The following is a 21,406-nucleotide window of genomic DNA, read 5'->3' on the forward strand; positions in this document are numbered from 1 at the left end:
GTAAAGACGAGCCCTTTCAGTTGTGTTTTGTAAAAATTTCCTAGGTGACTTTAATGTGCAGCCAGTGTAGAGAACTGCTGCTGCAAGCTAAACTTGATGCTGGGAAGAACCTGTGCAACCTTCACAGAGAGGATAATGAAGTTAAAGTGCTAACCTTCTCTGGGGGTATTAGCATTTTAACCACACCCAAGTCTTAAGCTAAAGGAATGAAGCACTAATGGTGACATTTCAGTCATTTACTGGGACAGAGAAAGCACTGGAGAAGTGTCAGGGCCTTCTCATTACTCCTGAAATAACATCAGAAGTCATCCTTCATTTTGATCTTGCATATGCTTTACTAGTTTATAATTAATCCAACTGAGATGAGCTACCAAATAGATGTTCAGTGATTTCTAGAGTAAGAGATGTTTTAAAGTACAAGCCTGTGTTTCTTTTGTGTGTCGGTCTGAGTGTGCCTTTCCTTCATAAAAAAACCAGTTCACTTAAAAGAAGAAGAAATCTATGCCATTGGGTTTTTATATGGATTCTTTTTGCATGTTTTCTGCCACAGAATTGAATTGTCATTGCTTTGCTCTCAAGAAGCAAGTTGTATACTTTCTGCTACACAAATCTTTACAAACAACAGCTTTGGGAGGGCACGCTAGGGCCAGTAATTATACTGATGAAACAGAAAGACTGTATTCCAAGTGAGGTTAATTTTAGCAGAAGTCAGATAAAAATGTTTTCAACTAATAGCAAATGTGCTGGCAATAGAGCCAAAATTCCTAGTGCCAGTGACTGGTTGTTTGTGCTAGTGGTTCCCAGGGTCATCATAGAAAGCCAGACTGGATCTCTTGGCAATCCCAAGTTGCTTTAAAGTCTGAAGTAGATGTATGGGGCTTAGTACACAATAACCCTGAGAAATCACAAGTAGGAAGTAATCTTGAATTAGAAATGTAACAAAGCATACAAAACGCTGACAATTTAAAGGTGTATGCGTGTGTGTGTGTGTGTGTGTGTGTGTGTGTGTGTGTGTGTCTGTGAATGTTGGATGGGGAGACGGCTCATAGACCTATGTATTTGATAACTGATCCAAACTTCTATTTATTTATCCACAGACTAAGCTATTCTGTGAAGAAAATCTGTAAATGGAAGGAAAAAAATTATTGTGTCTTATTATGAAAGCAATTTAGATGTCTTTTAAAAAATCTATGTTTAAAATTTGTTCAGAGTTCTATTTTCTACAAAGCAAACAGTATTTTTAGAAAATCACTAGGGTCTTTGTAGCTAGTATTGCAACTCAGTTTCCTGAAATGAGTGTTACTGGATAATTAAACAAATGAGTATTTCTGGAAAAAGAAATTAAGGCTAAAAATGCAAAGGTAATTGGAAAAGAAGTCTGCCACTGAAGAGAGCTTTGGCATAAGGAGGAAAGGTGCGGCTACATTCTCATTGGAAAGATTCCATGTGTAGCTTTTCCTTTCCCTTATGTTTTTCTCATGTGAGAAAAAGCAGAAATTCTGGTCACAAAAAGTGTGAGTAAAAAATAAGGTTTTCCCTATGAGTCAGTTAAACCAGGATAATATAACAACCTGGCATCTGATTTAGATATTAGAAATCAGTTGACAGATAAACAATTTCATTAGTAAGCAAAAAAAAAAAAAAAAAAAAAAAAAGATTTGCTTAATCAAAAAGAATGAATTGAACCATGGTAGTAAGATAAGTTTGCTTCAGTCTCTTTCCATGGTCAAGCAAGACCAAGAATGGTTTCACAGTGTCTTAGACAAACAACACTGGTTGAAAGAGATCAAATTTCTCAACATTGCATATCAACTTTAGAAAACTCCCTAGTTGCTCTGATTGGGTTATATTCTCATTCTTGAAAAATCTGTGGCTAGGGGCCTTAGTACTCAGAGCGACCCCGTGTGGTTGATTGAATCTCTGCCATCCGTGACTACATTCCCATAAAAAGTAAAAGGGACTTTGCAGGTGTGATTAAGTTAAGGATTTTGAGTATTATTATTATTTATTATTATTATTTTATCCTTACCCAAGGGTATGCCTATTGATTTTAGAGAGAGAGGAAAGGAGATAGAGAGAAACATCCATGTGAAAGCGAAACATCAATGGGTTGCCTCCCATACGTACCCGACCAGGGATAGAACCCGAAACCTAGGTATGTGCCCTGACTGGAAATCCAACCTGCAACTTTTGGTGCATAGATGATGCACCAACCAACTGAGCCACCTGACCAGGGCAAGTTAAGGAATTTGAAATGGAGGTTATCCTGGATCACTTTGCCAGGCCCAAGGTAGTTACCATTTTCCTTATAAGAGAGAAGCCATTGGTTCAGAGTCAGAGAAGGGCAATTGGGACAATAGAAGCCAAGGTCAGAGAGAGAGCAAGATTGAAAGAGGCTAAGCTTTTGGCTTGAAGCTAAGATTGTGGCCATGGGCCAAGAAGCTCAGGCAGCCTCTAGAAGCTAGAAAAAGCAAGGAAGTGGATTCTCCCCTGCAACCTCCAGAGGACTGCAGCATTGGAACACCTTGATTTTAGTACTTCTTACCTCCAGCACTGTAAGAGCATACATTTGTGTTGTTTGAGCCACTAAGGTTTTGGTAATTTGTTACAACAGCAGTAGGGAACTGACACATGCAGACTGTTCCCAACCTACTGGGGCACTGGGGCACAGTGATTGCTAGCCCAGCTCAGAGCACATGAAGGGTGAGGGTGAGGTGACTCTTCCAGAGGGACACTGGAAGACAAAAACAATATATGTATCACATTAATCAAGCACAGTTTGATGCTAAACAATCTGAAAGTTGGAGAAAGGCCTCCCGAAGTGCAATTGGAAGAAGGGAACTTGGGATCCTGACAAATAAAATTAATAGAAACCATTTCTAAAGCCCTTGCAGAGCTTGTTTTCTCCAGTCTTTGCCCATCTTTGCTCATGTCTTCCCCGGGAAGGGAGGATCTTTTGGAGCAGTTTGCATCATTTAGTGGACATCATAGGATGAATCAGTGATAGTTATCTTTTCAAAGAAGAATCAGTCACAATTATCCTTGTAAGGCATATTTCTATGAACTAACTTATTCAAATAAATAGCTATTCTTAAAATATTTATTTCTTATAAAAAGTATTTGCTGTATGTCTTGGAGAAGTGAATCTATGACTGGCAGTTAGGCTTATTCAAGGTAGTTTCAGTATGCCAGTTGGCTTAAAGTTAGGGCCCAAGGTAAATAATTTATATTTTGAATAAAGCCAAGAAAGGAGTCTCTCTCCCATTTCTATAATTGCCCACAATTACTTTTAAATTTAGTTTTTATAGACTGCAGTCATTTGTGAAAGATATCAATGATTTTTGCCACGTTAAAGCATCTCTCATTAGTATTTTTTAAAGTCAACTCATTTTTTAACTTTCCACAAAGCAAAAGCAACTATAAAAATCAATACATGCATATTAAAATTAAAAAGTTTGTTTGCCACCTAAAATCATTTCATGTACTACTAAGTTTGTCAGATTTAAAACTTTTGAATACTCTTTTAGTTCACAGAGAGAATAGCTTTATTAAATTTTACCCTAACTATGCTGATAATCTAAAAGCATAGACATTAGATTTGGCTTCTAATAAAGGCAGAATGCATAACATTTTCATTAAGAAATAATCCTTTTGAAGGCATTAGACAGCTACCAAGGCTGCAAAGAATTATGGAACTAAGATCTAGGGTAGGTAAACCCAGAGAGGTGAGCTCAGAATTCTGGCTGCTATTGCCTCAATGATGTCTGCAAAATCCAGAAATGTTGGTTGAGAACCTGAAAAGCTGAACAGATAGTTTAACAGACTCATGTGGCTAGGGGGGAAAATGGAAGGAAGCCAGCCAGTCATAAGTGTGGCTGGTTTGGGAACTCCACTGCAGCTGGCATCTGGAGTGGGCAGTCTTGCTGGGCCAGTACCCTTCTGCCTGGGGGTTGTGCTAGCTCCGGGTGGCTAGAGCCAGGATTGTGTGGCAGTACATGGGACACCTGCTGGTGTCAGAATAACGCCTCGTTCCCTTCTACAGACACATCATGCTACCCTTCTTTTTCTTTTCTAAATATACCTCATAGAGTGACTGGGATGTTTCGTTGATACAGGCAAAATATGGACGTTTTGGTGGATCAGAAATCCTAAAAGCAATGAAATTATTCTAGAAAGCAAGGCACATTTGGGAAACAAGAGGCAGTTCCTCAGATGAGGAGAGAATACCACTTCACTGACTGAACTCAAGCACTGGTTACTTTTCTTATGCACCGAAATTTCAATATTAAAAGTAGCTGCAAGCTGAAAGCAGAGGAACATAAATTAACCCATTTATGCAACGTGTGTTTATTAAGTGTCTACATATGCCAGACACATTTCTAGGTATTGGGAATACAACCCTGGCCAGGGCTGGACATGGCCTCTGCCCTTAGGGGCTTACAGTCTAAAAAGAAGTTGAACATAGGAATAGACGCCCCCAAAGGTAAGCTAGTTAATTCATTAATATCTAAAATTGTGATAAATGCTATAAAGAAAATAAAAAAAGAACTGAAAGAGAATAATTAAACATGACGACCTCCACGATGATGACCTATACTCTCCAGGTGAAGAGTGGAAAAAAAGCAGGGCCACCTTCTGTGGGTGTAAGTCCTGGGCATTTATTCAGGGCCCTGTGCTTAAAAGGGTCCTGAGCCTGGTGTAAAGCTCTGTTGTCTCCATCTTTAAGTTCTTAATAAGTTTTGAATAAGAATGCCTACATTTTAATTTTTCACTGGACCCTGCAAAGTATGTGGCTGGTTCTGGGGTAAAGCAACCCAGTTAGGAGAAACAGCATGCTCCCAGACTTGAGGCAGGGAAGAACAGATTGTGTGAGAAGAATTGAAAGAAGGCCAGAAAGGCAAAGTAAGGAGCAGGGAGGCAGGAGGTGATGGCAGAGGGAGGCAGAAGCTCTGGCAGTTGTGGGAGTGGACTCTCTGTCATTGCCATATACTCAAGTGTTTCCAGTGGCACAGGGGTCACTCCCTTAAGAGGTTCTCTGGAGAAGGGCTTTCCAGATAATCCATCACTAAAATGGGGCTAACGCCTTGGTACATGGACAAAAAGAGATCCCAAGTGGTTCAAGGACCTCAGAAACTCAAAGCTTCCTATTGATATTCTCATCTTCAGGCAGCTGTGTCTGCATGCAGAGCGCACTGTGTCCGGTGCTGGGATCCTGGCCTTCCAAATCCCATTATCAGTGGTCCAGGAAGGTGCCAACACCAAGTAGAGGGATCTTCAAAAATGACTAGAAATTGTTTTTCTTCAGGTTGTTGCTTTAAAGTAATGTTTCAAGTCCTGTATTCTTTCTTCATAGGAAATCTGGCATTTTAACAGAGCCTGTTTTGATTTGAAGAAACAGAGTGGTTTATAAGCTGGTTGGCTGTTATTAAGCTATGAATAGCAAGTTGTGCCATCAAGTGATGAGCATCTGAAATCATTTATAAGTTTCAAGAGTTCTACCCTCTATCTAGGGTATAACATTCTAGACCTTTTATTGTGTGAGAAACAGTGGTTTTTAAATTTCTTTTAAACTTTGAGATCACCAGATATCCAGGCAACAGGGTTTTAACAGAGCTGTTTTAGAATTGGTGAGTGAAGGGAAGTTGCTACCAGCTGCTATTTTCTCTCACTTGGGAATCCAGGGGAGCCCTGGAAAGAAGGCACAGGGCAGTAAGAAGGTCATGTTGGAATCACCTTGCAGGGTATTTCTCTAGTGTCTAAATCTAAGGTCCCTCATCACTGGGGACTACTAGGTCCATGGTTCTTCTGAGGTCCCTAGCTTTAGATAAGGGGGGGACAAGGTAGATGTAGCAACTGGACTGTACAAGGTGGCCTTGGTAGTCAGTAGACTTACATACCTTCAACACCTTCTGTATTTCTATGAGTATGGAAATTGCTTAGCTGGTGTTCCTCTATTCACCTGAAGAATGAAGTTTATTAGTAAGAGTAATAAAAATGACACCTGCTAATGCTGAACACCTAGTGTGTGCCACCTACTTTATACGCATTCTTGCACTTCTCACAACAAATCAAATAAGTAGTTATTCTCTCCAGTTTCTGGAAGTGAATCTTGGAGAAGTCAGGTAAATTACCTAGGGACTGAGGTCTCACTGCCAGTGAGTGCTAGCCTAGAATTTGCACTCAAGTCTCCCCGATGTTGAAGTTCATCCTCTCAATGATCACCCCAGTCCTTGTCCAGGAAGCTTCTTCTCCCAGCTGCTGCAGAACTGGAGCAGAGCTGGGCAGCAGCCAGCGGTTTGCCCTCTTCATACTGGCTGATTCCTGATGGGCCCCATGCTTGCAGGAAGCAGATGGAGCAGACACTGGGATCCCGCTGAGCTCAACAGAGACAATCAAGCCCCACTCCTTTAGTCTTTTTCACATGACATTTTGTTAGAAAGAATGAAATGTTATTAAAACCAGGGCACTCAAAGGCCTAGTGCAGTGGATGTATGCATTTAAAACCTAGATTGGCTGTATTATGTTTTTAAAATACTGGCCAGTTCTGCACAATGGGTTTTGTTATAAATACCAGATGGCGACAAATACCAAGCCAGATTGTCTCAGGGTATATAAGATTTCTTGGCAGTAAACTGGGCACTTTGGGAGATGCATTAACCCTTTCCAGCCACTGGAGTGATAGATGATGCTTTTAAAACATTGACTCTTAAAAGGCTTCTCTAGGCTGCAGACAGACTCAGTCAGAGAATTCAGAACTACCTCACTGGGTAAGTCATTATTAAAGTTAAGGAGTAAGTTACTTTCCAGGAAATTAAAATGGTACATTAGACACAAGAAAAATATCTCTGAATTGGACTTCACAGTGATCATGAAGATGAGTGAAGATAATGGTCTCGCCACACTGGCCTTCTTTCTGTCCCTTGACTTTGGTGAGCCCTTTCCAGCCTCTAGACTTTTACATAAGTGCTCTCTCCCCCTAAAAGGTTGTCCCCACCCAACTCTATAGTGTGGTTGTCTTTTTCTCATCCTCTTGATCTCAGCTCAGATGTTATGTCCTCAGAGAAGACTTCCTTAGGTATTCTCCACCAGTCACTCTCTACTTCTTTACCAGTTTGTTTCTCAAGCCACAACATTTACTTGGTTTTTCATGTGTTTACTTCCTGCTTCCTTCTCTGGAATATAATCTCTATGAGGGCAGAATCTAGTGTTTGGTTTAGTGCTGTGTCCTCAGCTCCTAGACCATAATGCCTAGCACAATCAGGGAATCAAAAAACATTTGCTAAAAGAATAAATAATTCCCTCGACATTTGACAATACTTTAGAAATGTCAAATATCTTTGGAAAAAACTATACATTTTATCTTTACATTTGATCATCATAATTAATAATTATAAATACTCGATTTCCAAAACAGGTTGAACCACATGTTTTGATAGATTAGAAATAGCAAGCAGCCCAGCTGGTGTGGCTAAGTGGGAGAGTGTCAACCCATGAACCAGGAGATCGTGGTTGAATTCATGGTCAGGGCACATGCCCTGGTTGTGGTCTCAATCCCTGGTAGGGGGCATTCAGGAGGCAGTCGACCAATGATTCTTTCTCATCACTGATGTTTCTATCTCTCTCTCCCTTCTTCTCTCTGAAATTAAAAAACAAAACAAAAACATATTAAAAAAAGAAATAGCAAGAAGATGTATAGGACTATAGATTTTTTTCTTTTTTTGAGGGAAAATATAAAAGTACAGTGTTACATAGTGATTCAGGGCAGAGATAGTCTTGAAGCAATAAAGACAAGAGTTAGCTTTTATGTTTGCCTGAGAGAGAAAGTATGAACAAAAAAATACAGAGACAAATTTATTACTAGGTTGAGCACTTATATTGAAGGACTTTTGACTGAATTATGACAGCAGAGATGAAAAGAAAAATAGCCTGAAAAATACCAGTGAATAGAGAATACTATTGTAGTTTTATCTGAACTAGGTTTGAAAATTCTTCATTGTCCAATTATTTCTGGCAGATATATACTGGGTTACTTTTTATGAGTCCAGGCTAGATTGTTGGAAATAAGAAAATAAATCCAGTATCTGGTGTAAGTAGAATGAAAAACCAAAATGATAGCACAGTTCTTTCAAAGAATTTGGAGAGATACTAAATTCTATAGGACTCGAATTGAAAGCCTGAAATTTTATACTAATCTGGGTAAAGAAAAAGTACACTTAATTATATTAAGAATCACCAAGTTAAGAAAGAAGGAGGACAACAGATTTTAGGAGAGAAAACAATTATGTGGCCTTGATAATACTAAGTGCCGGATGTCTTTATTTTTAATCTTTTCTCACAGATGGACTGATACTAATAGCATATAAAAATATTATGATAGATGAAGAAACCAAGTTTTTAACTATCACAAATTTATCTCATTTGTTTTTATTCTCCTAAGAATAAACAAAGCTCATATTTTACATTAACAAGCCTACTTAAGCCCAAGAATTTGGCATCTACATCTATCTTAGTATGGATAAGAACATATTTTATTTGAAATATATGCTTGGTTATTATTCATTTGCCCTTTCTCATCAAAGTGCTTCATTACAATCTAAAATTATTCTCCCACGCTTTGTTTTAAATCCCACTGAAAAGCTGGGCAGACTCTTTGTTTAAGGTCTTTTGCAGCATTATGGCACCCAATTATGAGGAGTACCATAAGGTGGTATGATATTCTCTCAGATTCTTCAAGTCACATTGCCCCAGGCACAAAAAGGCATTGAGAACTAGAAGGGCATTGGGAAATGTAGCGGGCAGCTGCTGTTTTGGCTTCATGTAGCTCATTCCTTTCTTTGGATAACAAAACACACTCATTTTCTTTGGAGAATCAGCCCGGATGTGACCCAGGCCTGGCCTCACAGCACATCCTGTCCTGATGGCTGCACTGTTTGGTTAGTGAGCACTAAACAACCCTGGGACCTGTCAAGGAGCAACAGGAAGAAGATTTTTCTCACCCCTGGACCTATGCTCATGTTAGCCTGGAGATTGGAAGCCCACTATGAGAACAGAGCCTGCTAGAAATGAAGCAACACAGAGGATGGCACATCCATGAGATAGAGAGAGGCTGCTCCCTGACAACTTTACTTGAACAGGTGAATTCAGCCTGTCGCTTGAGTTCTGATTAAATGGAGGGCCACCTGTCCCAGAGGTTCAATGTTGGTTCATGGACCAATGACTGTCTGTAATGAAGTTTTCACTCATTCAAGGTGAAATAAGAAAAATCAGGTTCAAGGCAATGAGTTTTTCAGAGAACTAGTTTTTCTTTCTTTTTTATTTTTCTTTTTATTTTTTTTATCTAGCTTTTCAATTTGAAGGACTACTCCTGTTTCTAAAGATTGTATGCTTCCTACAATTTTGATGTTAAAATGTCCTTTCTTTGTGATAACAGATGGTATCTTTTTAAATGTCCTCACTTGGTATATAAGTTATGGTAAGTAATGACAGCTGCTGTAATTCCCAAATATCAATGGATTAACCCAATGAGGTTCATGTCTCCCTCAAAATCTGAATATAGGGAGTATTACTCATGTTCACTCAGAGAACCAGGCTCCATCCACCTTGCGGTTCTGCCCTCACCCATGTCCCCAGTGTCTTCTCCATCCAGCAAGCAAATGTAGAAAGAGAAGAAAGATTTAAGGAGGGAGGTTTTTATTGGCCGTGGTTGGAAGTGGAGTGTATCACTTCTATCTCCATATCATTGGCCAGAATTCACCATGTGGCCAAACTTAATAGCAAATGAGGTTGAGAAATACAGGTTAACTGTGTGCTCAGGTGGAAGGAGAAGCAGCATTAGTGACAAATTACCCAATCCCTCCTACATCTGGCAAAATTAAGTTTTAGGTCTTTTGTCATATCATTTTTTGTTCTTTGAAAATTTAGTACTGCTTGAGATCCAAAAAAATTTGGTAACCACTGACCTAGTTCATTTTCTTCATTTTATAAATGAAACAAATTATAGAAATTTAAATAACTTGCCCAAGATAGCACGGTTATAAAAGAGCACATATATACTTAAATAAACCAAAGCCAGGATGGACAGTTTTTACTAAGCCAGCCATTAAAATCATTCCTTTGTTATCTGTTGTGTTGTGCCTCCCCCTTCAAAAGATGCATTGAAATCCCCCAGTACCTCAGAATGTGACCTTGTTTGGAAATAGAATCTTTACATGAGTAATCCAGTTAAGATAAGGTTATTAAGTGGGCCCTAATCCAAAATGACTAGTATCCTTATAAAAAGGGGATATTTGCATCCAAAGAGAGATACCAATAGGAGGAAGATGATATGAAGATGTAAAGAGAGTACCATCTACAAGCCAAGGAGGCCACCAGAAGCTAGAAGAGAGTCATGAGACTCGTTCTCCCTCACAACCCTCAGGAAGAACCACCCTTGCTGACAACTCGATTTTGGAATTCCAGAATTCAGAGGCCATAAATTTCTGTTGTTTAAGCCTCGCAGTTTGTGGTACTTTGTTATGGCTGCCCTAAGACAACTAATACATCCTTCATGATTTTGCCGTGTGAACTTCTTGTAATTATAAATTACTACTAACAGTTTTTTCCCCCCCTCAAGATGACTCACTTTTAAAATTGAAATAAATGTATTACCCTGAGTCTCTTGGCATATACCTGAACCTACCTTCATGGCCCCATGTCTTCAGCCTGGGTGACAGCCCCCACCTGGCCCTCCCAGGCAGAGTGCAATGGGAGTATGGGATCTCCTGTAATGGAGGGAACAGTGCAATGACTGTTCTAGTCCTGAGATTCTTTATTGCTGTACTCCATCAGAATTCCCTTGGTCCCTGAGTTTACATGGGTGCTGAGGACTCTGCAGGACCTTCTGAGAGACCTGAGGTGCCACATGTAGGGCTCACTAAAGAGAGGTGCTCATGAATGAAATTCCTTACCCCTGCTTGTTTTAGGTAGGTCTAGCCTCTCTTTACATGTGTGGTTTTCAACTATTAAAATATGAAACAACTTTTATTGTATCAATTAACATCATTTAGTACTTCTCATGTTACATAGTCTACACTTTGAGAAATAGTGCTTCAAGCTGGCAGCTCCTGGCTGAATGTGGTTTGGATCTTCCATGCCTTTTTTCACCCTGAATCTCCCACCTGGAATGTCCTCACCTCTTCATCCCTTTATCCAAATCCTTTAGTACCCCCTTTCCAGCCCCATCAGACCACAGGAGCTTCCTCCTCTTCTGAGACCACAGCTCCTCCCCTTCTCCCCACACATGTGGCTCTTGTTGCAGGACTGCATTGCTTCAGCTTCAATATCCTTGTCTTGGGTTATTCTTGACTTTTCATTGCCTTGTATCATGTAATCTCTGTATCTGCACATGGTTTTTTTGATTAAACATTTATCAAGCAGCAAGGGCATGATAGATGAGATAAATGAAGTCAAAAGGAAATAAAAGCAGTAATATCTCAATCTACTTTTTTTTAAAAAAAAGAACCAATACTCATAAAGATGGGAAGTGCTAAGGAGGCAGATAACCTGAGAGTTGAAACAGGAAACACCAAATGGCTCAAATCTATTCCAGTATATTAAGAATCCAAAGGGGTTTTAAAAATGATCTAAGAAGCAGAGAGGTGAGGGATGGTAGGTCATATGTAAAGGGAGATTGCCTTAATCCAATAGAAAAGTTGAATAAGAATTGGAAACATAATAAAATTGAATTACTCTATTCCTACCCCCGACTGCTAGGATTACTGGATTTGTAGCACTGTTGGCCTCTTCCCTTTCCTGGAACATTTTCTTGCTTGTTGGCTCTTTAATCAGGGAATTTCTTTTTGCTGCTCAAAGGTGGCTGTAAAGGTCAGGTAGGAGAGGAGGCTGAGTTCAAAGGATGCTGTGGCCGGGCTCTGCACGTAGGGTTCACCTTGTTCCTTTTTGGGAAGTACAGAGGTGTCTCAAGCTTGTTCTCTCATTTCTAATGTCAATGAGTTCACTTTGGGTTTGAAATAGGCTTTAAAATAAATAATAAATAAATAAATAAATACATAAATAATCAGAATCTGCTGAAAGATATAGTATTCTATTTCATTTTCTGCATCTTGATACCGTAGAGAAATACGGATTTTTAAAAATCTGGCAGATTGACTGTTTATTTTATTTAAACTAAGAAATCGAATATTTGAAATTATTGTAGAAATGAATAAAGGGTTAAAATGCATACATTTAGTCTTAAAATAATTTAGGTGGGGGTGGCAAAGAATAAAAGCTCAGAGGTGTTTTTGTTTGTTTGTTTGGTTGGTTGGTTTTAGAAGGAAGAAAGGAGAGAGAGGGAAACATCAATGTGAGAGAGTTACATCTATTGATCACTCTCACCAGGAATTGAACGGCACCCCAGGTATATGCCCTGACTGGGAATCAAACCCACAACCTTCTGATGTATGGAATGATGCTCCAACCAACTGAGCCACACTAGCCAGGGCTAAAAGCTATGAGTTTTTGAACATTTATTTTATGCCAAATATTGTGATTCATTCATTCGTCCATCCATCCATCCATCCATCCATCCATCCATCCATCCACCCATCCATCCTTCCTTCCTTTATCAAACAGTATGGTGGTTAACAGAAGGAAGGGGGTGGGAGGTAGTAAAGGGGGGCCAAATATATGGTGACAGAAAATTTTTTGTCTTTGGGTGGTGGGCACACAATGTAATATATAGACCATGTATCATAGAAATGTACATTTGAAGCCTATATAGTCTTATTAACCAATGTCACTGCAATAAATGTAATAAATAAATAAGTGAATGAATGAATAAAATATAGAGCATTTAGTTACTTACATACAATGACTTACTAGTAGAACTGGGTTTAGAAACTTGACTTTCGACTATTTCTCACTATTTTATACATCAGTTGTGCCAGGGCTGACCCTGCCTTGAGTTCCACTAGCAGGAAAAAGGCAGAAAACAGGCAAGTGTATCCAGTGCTCTTTTCATCAGACAGTGATAATCCTCAGGCCTTTGAATTCGGATAAGCAACCACATGTGAATTCATAATGCTGTTTAATCAATCCCTAAAAAATTAGATGTATATAGCTTTTGTTTTCCCTAAAGAAAGAGGCAGCACTTCTAAAAATTGAGGGCTGGGGCTATGGTTACATTGAAAAATATAAGAAATAGTCAAGTTCTGAAGACCATATAAGACTACAGCCTCCCTAAGGCATAAGTTGATTGTTCCATTTTAAAATGAATATTCGCTACATAAAATGGATGTAAATAAAGTGTATGTATATTGTAGAACATTATAATAGAACCAACACCTGAGGACCTACCACCCAACCCAGAACTCCACACCACCCATACCACTGAGGCTACCTGGATAGTCCTCACCTATCCCATCTCTTTACCTCCCCAAGAGGTAGCACTACTGTGAATTTTGTGGGTTTTAAATCAGTTAGACCACATGTATATATGATATTCCTAAACAGTACATGATTTAGTTTTGAGGGAGTTTCATAATTCCTGGGACATTACACAAGTGTAATAAACATTTGTTGAAAGAAAGAAAGAGAGAGAGAGAGAGAGAGAGAGAGAGAGAGAGAGAGAGAGAGAGAGAGAGAGAGAAAGAAAGAAAGAGAGAGAGAGAGAGAGAGAGGGAGAGAGAGAGAGAGAGAGGGAGGGAGGGAGAGAGGGAGGGAGGAAGGAAGGAAGGAAGGAAGGAAGGAAGGAAGGAAGGAAGGAAGGAAGGAAGGAAGGAAGGAAGGAAGGAAGGAAGGAAGGAAGAAAGGACAAACAAGGAAACTCAATCTATTCTCTTTTGCCGGCTATTGAAACTAGCACAGATAGGGTGCATTACTAAAATCTCTTTTCCAAACAGTGCTCTTTTATACTTTCAAATGTACATTGCTGTTAACCACAATAAAAGACTTTTCTATTATAAAAAACCATTAAGAGTATAAGGGATGGAGGAAGGCGGGTGGGTGGAGGGGGAGAGAGTAACCAAAGAATTTATGTGCATATATACACAACCCAAGGACATGGACAATGGTGGGGAGAGGGACTGGGGAGGGGGAAGGAATGGGGTGGAACGGGTCATTGGGGAGAAAAAGGGACATCTGTAATATTTTAAACAATAATAAAATTTAAAAAAAAAAAAGAGTATAAGGGTAGGACTCTTCATGCTCTGTAGGCATGAAGATGAATGTTGCTTAGAATTAGGATCTTTTTTAGAGGATCCCAGAACCTATTAAAAATAAGAGGTCTTTATATTTTATGTGTCGAACAAAACTATTCTCTTGTGAAAATGTAAATTATTTCAATTAATCAAATACTGCAAACACATTAAATTTCCCAAATAAAATGGCTAGATGTACTGTAAACACACCATATATATCAAACACAATATGCTTCAAAAGGAAAAGTTCAGAAAAGGCCAAAGTCTGTACTAAAAATTAGGTCATTGGCAAGCATGATTCATTTTATCCCATTGTCCTGGTGCACTCTTAAGCCAACAAGCTAATCAGAGAATGTACTTTCACTCAGTTGTAAGAAAAACTGAAATGACCGTGTTTATTTCAAGGTCTTGGTTTAAAATGCAAACTCATCAACCAGCAGCACTGTAATTAAGTCCTCAAGAAGTAAAAACATTCTTTTAAAAAATGGTGCAGCACAGCTTGTTCTAGCAAGTTAGAAATAAGCAAGATGAGTTAGACGTTCAAAGCTAAAAACAAAACATCCTAAGAAGGTATTGCAGGCCTTCAGGACTTTAATGCTATTAAACATTTACCAGGCATTTTTTTTGTGCTGCTTAAATGGATACAAAAAACCACCACCAACATACATTTGAAGTATGGTTTTCAGGTAAAAAAATCTTATGATAATCTTATCAATATAATTTATCCTATGTGATAAATATCAAAGAGGAAGGTAAATACAAAACAATACAATTACAATAACAGCATTTAACATTTATTGAGTACTTACTATGCGTCTGACATTATTTTAAATATTTTATCCTCAAGTAGATAGTATTATTAATCTCATTTTACAAATAAATAAATAGGAATAGAAATGTAAAGTAACGTTTCCAAACTCCCACAAATACTAAATGATAGAAATTGAACCACGTAATTTTCTATTGCTGCCAAAACAAATTTTCACAAATTTAGCACCTTAACCAAAACAAACTCATTATCTTAAGTTTCTAGAGGTCACAAGTCTGACAAAGGTCTCACTAGATGAAAATCAAGGTTGAGCAGGGCTGCATACCCTTCTGGAAGCTCCATGGGAGGGTTCGTTTCCTTGCCTGTTCCAGCTTCTAGAGGCTGCCTGCCTTTCTGGACTCCTGGCCCCCTTCTTTCAACTTCAAAGCCAGCAAAGGCAAGTTGAGTCCTTCTCACATGGCATCACTCTCACCTCCTCATCTGCTTCCCTTGTATACTTTTAAGGGCCCTTGCAATCACATTGCCCACCTGTATCATTCAGGATGATCTTCCTATTGTAAGGTCAGCTGATGAGCAAAGTTAATTCCATCAGCAACCTCAATTTTCCTTTGCCATGTAAGAGAATATCTTCACAGTTTCCAGCATTAAGACATGGATTTTTTTTTTGTTTTGAGGTGGGGGTCACAGTTATGAATACCACATGGTCTTATTCCAAAGATCATGCCCTTAACAATTTCACCCTACAAGTGACATATAGAAATGTTAACATTTATAATTTTGGAAAACTCAGTTTGCAGATTTTTGGTTATATATGGTCCAATGTGAATATATATTAAGATTAAAAGCCTTTGAAATAATCAACTTGGTATTGTTAACTCAATGTTACTTTACTTAGAAATGTTGCTTTGTTGTAGGCATCTAAGCATTAACTATTTTCAGAATGTAGGCCCTTAAATAGACAGATGGAGCCCTCACCAATGAATGGAAAGCCAGGGACTGCAGCTATGCTCTGCTGTGAGAGAGTGGCCTTTTTGGTCACCTGAGCAAGAGAAATTGTATTTGAAGGAGTTACAGAGGATCCGGCTTTGTCCTTGGACTGAATCCTCTCCCTATTGCTTCCCTGGGACTCTGACCCAGCCGGTACAGCACATTTCTCCCTACAGGTTTGTTCTCTCCCTAACCCTGCTATGACTTATGGCATGTGCCCATCTTCATTTTCCCACTTCGCTGTGGAAGGGCAGGCCAGGTCAAGCATAAAGAATAAATGGTCTATTGGGCACAGCCCAAGAGTTGGTGAGTCTTGAGGACCTCTGTGTATTGGTCAGTTTTCTTCTCTGTGTACTTTTTGTTCTGTTCTCAGAGCCTCATGACCTGTTTTTTCTTCCAGTAATAGTTCTTGGCATTCTCTTTCCTCTTCTCGTCTAGGGTGGCTGTTGCACCTGATACCTCCAGCCAACTTGGGGCATCCCAGATAGGCAAATTTTTACATAGTCAATAGGTACACAACCTTGAGGGCACCAGAAAGCACCACCTGCTTTTTTCCCATCGAAGGGTGACAGGATCCCATCAAACACCTTGAGGGGGTCCAGGGCAGCCTGGCTTCACGTGGCTTGTGGGGCAGTACTCCTTGAATGGTCTTCCCTTGTTTTTGTAGAAATTGCCAGAAATGTTGATGCCCTTATAGCATACAACCATCACCTTTGGGCCCAGCAGTATGTGCTTGCTCATGATGGCCACAGGGTGGCCAGGAGATGTCATCAGTCATCATGCAGTGGGAACTACCCCTCTGCCATCTTTGGCAGCCACTTGGGAAAATAGCATTTATTATCTTACAGTACTAGAGGTCATAAGTCTGAAGTGAATCTTATGGGGCTAGAATCAAGGTGTCTGCAGAGTTGTGTTTCTTCTGGAGGATCCAGGGGAGAATTTGCATCCTTGCTTTTTCCAGCCTCTAGCAAATACCTGCATTGTTGGCTCATGGCTCCTTCCTTCATCTTCAAAGCACATCACTCCATCTCTTTGCTTTTATTGTCACATCTTTTCTTTTGATTTTGAGCCTTGGAGCTACTTGGATAATCCAAGATAATCTCTCAATTTTAAGATTTTTAACTTAATCACACTTGCAAAGTTCCCTTTGGCATGTAACGTCACACATTCCCAGATTCTGGGAGTTGGGATGTGAGCATCTTTGTAGCAGGCATTATTCTGTCTGTAGAAATTTTGCAAATTTAATGCTGTCAGTAGATAAAAGCTCTGAGATTTCTCCAATAAAATTCAACTTTGCAGCAGTAATGGTAGAGAAAGTAAATTGTTGAATAGATCCAAGTTTAGGGATTGTTAGGGTGGGATTAAGGTACAAGGATAAGGAGGTATGGAAATTTAGAAAACTGGAAGATATCGTTGAGTTGATTGATCAAGGGGCCTGGTAGGGAGGGAAGGAAACCCAGGAGGGGCTTCACAGCTTGAGAGGAGAGTGAGATTTTCCTTCAATTTTTTACCTCTATTTTCTCTTCGATGTGGTTTGTACATTTCATTAGCTCTCCCCTCTTCCTTCACCAATGGAGTTTCTAAATGACTGCAGCCAAAGGGCTTTATTTGATTTCCATTACAGAGTCTTTTCCTGTGTGTTGGTAACAGCCCAAAATTATTGTATTCAGGTTATAGCAGCCAGTGTTTGAACTCAGAGGTATTTTCTGTGGGAGGTCATATAGGATGAGGGGTGATATACTCTACTTAGTACAGATTTCACTGCATCCCAAGAAGACTAATGGGCATGAGACAGGGGAATATAAGTTCTTTTGCTAAACATGAGGTTAACTCTCCCCATAAGTTTCTCCTGAATAAAGAAAATTAAGATTTTTTATTCCTCTTAGGAAGAAATCCAGTGAAGCTAGATCACTTTGACAGATGCTTTGTAAGTTGTAAAAAAAAGAAAAATCAGTTTGCTGCCATTTTCTCATAGGCCTTGACCAAGATGGCCTTAGATTTTAATCTAAATGTTAGGCTTTTTCCTGACTCTAGGCCTCTGACCTCCCTTTTCCTGGAGCATTTACTTTAAAAGATTTGTCATTGTATATTCTTTCTCTACCCCTTTGAGAAGTAAATCTTTTAGAAAGCCTTTTGCAAGTTTTACACCCAGGAATGCCTTTCTCAAGGACCTGGGAACCTTCCCTCTGAAATATAATCACTGAAGGTGATAGAGTCCAACCTTCTCAGTCTCTGTAGGAGGGTAGGAGCCTAACTTTCTCAGGCATCTTGCTCCAAGTTGAAAACTACCCCCTGTCTTAACGGTGTGAGAAAAGTCTACCTTTCTTTTGGGTAAGGACAATTAGCAAATACAGGTGGCCTGTGATTCCCCCAGACCAGCTCTTAAGAACTCTTCAGCCCTTTGTATGGAGCTAGACATCCACACATGGTCTGTGTTCCCTCCCATGTTGCTGGCAATGGTATCAGAAGAAAATCAACTCTCTGCTCACCTTGCAGGGTGAGATTTTTTTCTCTAACAATCTCCTGAGAAAGCCAATTTAATAACCATAAGGGAAGGAGGTATGAAGAGAGTGAGTGTTGGATTAGTTCTAAGTAATGACAAGGTAGTAAAGAGTTATAATTTTTAAAAAAATATATATCTTTATTGATTTCAGAGAGAGGAAGGGAGAGGGAGAGAGAGAGGTAAAAACATCAATGATGAGAGAGTCATTAATCGGCTGCAGCCCCCAAGTCAGGCATGTGCCCTGACTGGGAATCGAATCCTGATCTCCTGGATCCTAGGTCAATGCTCAACCGCTGAGCCACACCTGGCTTGGCAAGAGTTATAATTTTTAATTCAAGTCACAGACAACTGCACGTGGATTTATTTCACTTATTCCAAGGGCAGGTGGAATATTGTGCTACCTTATGAGCATAGGCTTTACTAGGGAAGGAGTAGCTAAATAATATTTTCTTTTGTTGGGATTTTCGGGAGGGGTGGAATTATTTATCAGGGTGGTATCTCAGTTAGGACCTTAGTTGCAAAGGACTGACTTCAGACTCCAAATGGCTTAGTCATCGAAAAAAATATTGGTCCATGCAATTGAAAAGCCTAGAGATAATGCTGTATATGGAGCTCAAATATTTACCAAGTACCTCCTATGTATCAGACATTGTTATAGGCACAGGTGATAAAATATTTGTCAGTAAAACAGGTAGCGTTCTGTAGAGTCTAGCGTCCATGTCATCAGGGCCTTTTCACTTTCCTTGCTGGGTGGGTTCTGCGTTGCCTTCTGCTGGTGTGTGAGAGAACGGGAAGCTGGCCTGTGCAGAATGGAGAAAGAAAAGACCAGGAGGCCTAACTTCTTAGGAGACTGTCAGGCAGTCTTTCTGTTGTCAGGGTCCCATTCATCTATTCCAGAGGTGCCCGTGCTGTTAATTCCTGAGCCTTTGGGAAAATCTGTGATGTAAATCTCATTTTAATCTTCAGAGCAACCTTGTGAAGTATGTAGGGCATGTTATTCTGTCATTCCTATTTTACAAATGGAGATCATGTGGGTCCAAGGCTAAGGAACTCATTTCTCCAGCTAGAAAGAAGCAGAAGAAGGATTTTAATCTGAATCTTCTAGCTTCAAAAGTCACTGCTATTTCTCCCATGCAATATGTGCTCTATCTTGCCTAGCACCACACCTTCAGATAATAATAGTTGAATGAATACACTTGAAAGGTCCTGGAGTAAGAACTGGTGTGCAAAAACCATAAGGGGAAAAATGTGGAAGAGTGACGAACATTAAATTGTACTATGTTTTTCTTGGCTTCTCTGTTCCAACTGATTGCCCGTAATGACCCCAGGAATAATGTATTACTTAATAAATGGCTGAAACTCTAGTAATTTGCAAATTTTATGCAGAACATTGCTCCAAATGGTAAAAGGAGTGCATATTTTCTGTTTTGATTATATTTGTTCTAAGTTGTTTGGAAAGAAAATCCATTTTTATAGAAACTAACTGCTGTATTAGATTTGACGTGCTGAACAATTTGTATAGCTGTTTACCAGTTCCTGAAAAGTGAGAATTTACCAAGGCTGTTCTAACCTTTGGGTTTGCATAGATTGCAAAGGGTTTTCATTCTTTACTACTGATTAAAAGATTCATAGGTAATTGGTGACAATGGATAAATGTCTGAAATGCAACTATTAGTGGTGAGATTGGGCCCAGGTTCACTGTCATGGAGCTTCTCTAGAATATAGATATAAAAAAACCCCACTTTGGATATTTTTCATGGGTTATTTATTAAATTGACTTGGATCCAGTATACCTTGGCCAATTCAATAAATTTCTCATAATATTAATACTACCAGGCTCTTAACCATATACTATATTATACATTATGCCTAAAGTTTTAATAACAAAAAAAGAGGACCCAGTTTTTTTGCTTTGACATTAGTTGATGGTACTTTTTTATCAATTTCAGACAAACAGTTGCAATAGGCTTGGAGTCCATTTCTCCTCAAGGCAAATATCCTTGGATAAATGAGCAGTGTTTATAAGTCATTTCTGTAGACTTAATTTTTTTATTGTAATTAAATACACATAACACATAATTTATCATTTTAACCATTTTAAGGTGTACAATTCAGTGGCATTTAGTACATTTACAATGTTGTGTTGTGTAACCATCAGCAGTATCCAGCTCCAGGACATTTTCATCACTCCAGGAGGAAACTCGATACCCATTGAGCAGTCTCTCTCCATTCCCCCAATCCCAGCCTATGGCAGTCACTTACGGTATCTGTCTCTATGGATTTGCTTATTCTGAATATTTCATATAAATTAAATCATAAACATGTGGCCTTTCATGTCTGGCTTCAATAAGTGCAATGTTTTTAAAGTCCATCCAAGTTGTAGCACATATCAGAATGTCATTCTTTCTTACAGCTGAATAAAGTTCCGTTGTTTGTATATACCACATTTTATTTATCCGGTCATTTATTGATGGACATTTGGTTGTTTCCACCCTTTGGCTATTGTGAGTAATGTTGTCATGAAATTGGTATACAGATATCTCTTCAAGCCCTCTTTCAATTCTTTTATATTTATAGTAAGAGTGAAATTGCTGAATCACATGGTAGTTCTATGTTTAACCATTTGAGAAACCATTAAACTGTTTCCACAGTGGCTATACTATTTTATATTCCACTAGCAGTGCATGAGTGCTTCAGTTTCTCTGTATTCTTGCCAACACTTGTTGTTGTTTTTTTTTAAATATATCTTTATTGATTTCAGAGAGAGGAAAGGAGAGGGGGAGACAGAGATAGAAACATCAATGATGAGAGAGTCATTGATCGAGCCCGCAACCTGGGCATGTGCCCTGACCGGGAATCGAACCCCAGTCGCCTGGATCCTAGGTCAATGCTCAACAGCTGAGCCACGCCCAGCTGGGAACAACACTTGTTATTTACCACTTTTTTGATTATAGCCATCCTAGTAGGTAT

The sequence above is a fragment of the Miniopterus schreibersii genome (assembly GCF_964146895.1).
Source record: "Miniopterus schreibersii genome assembly, chromosome: 3".
Lineage (NCBI taxonomy): Eukaryota > Metazoa > Chordata > Mammalia > Chiroptera > Miniopteridae > Miniopterus > Miniopterus schreibersii.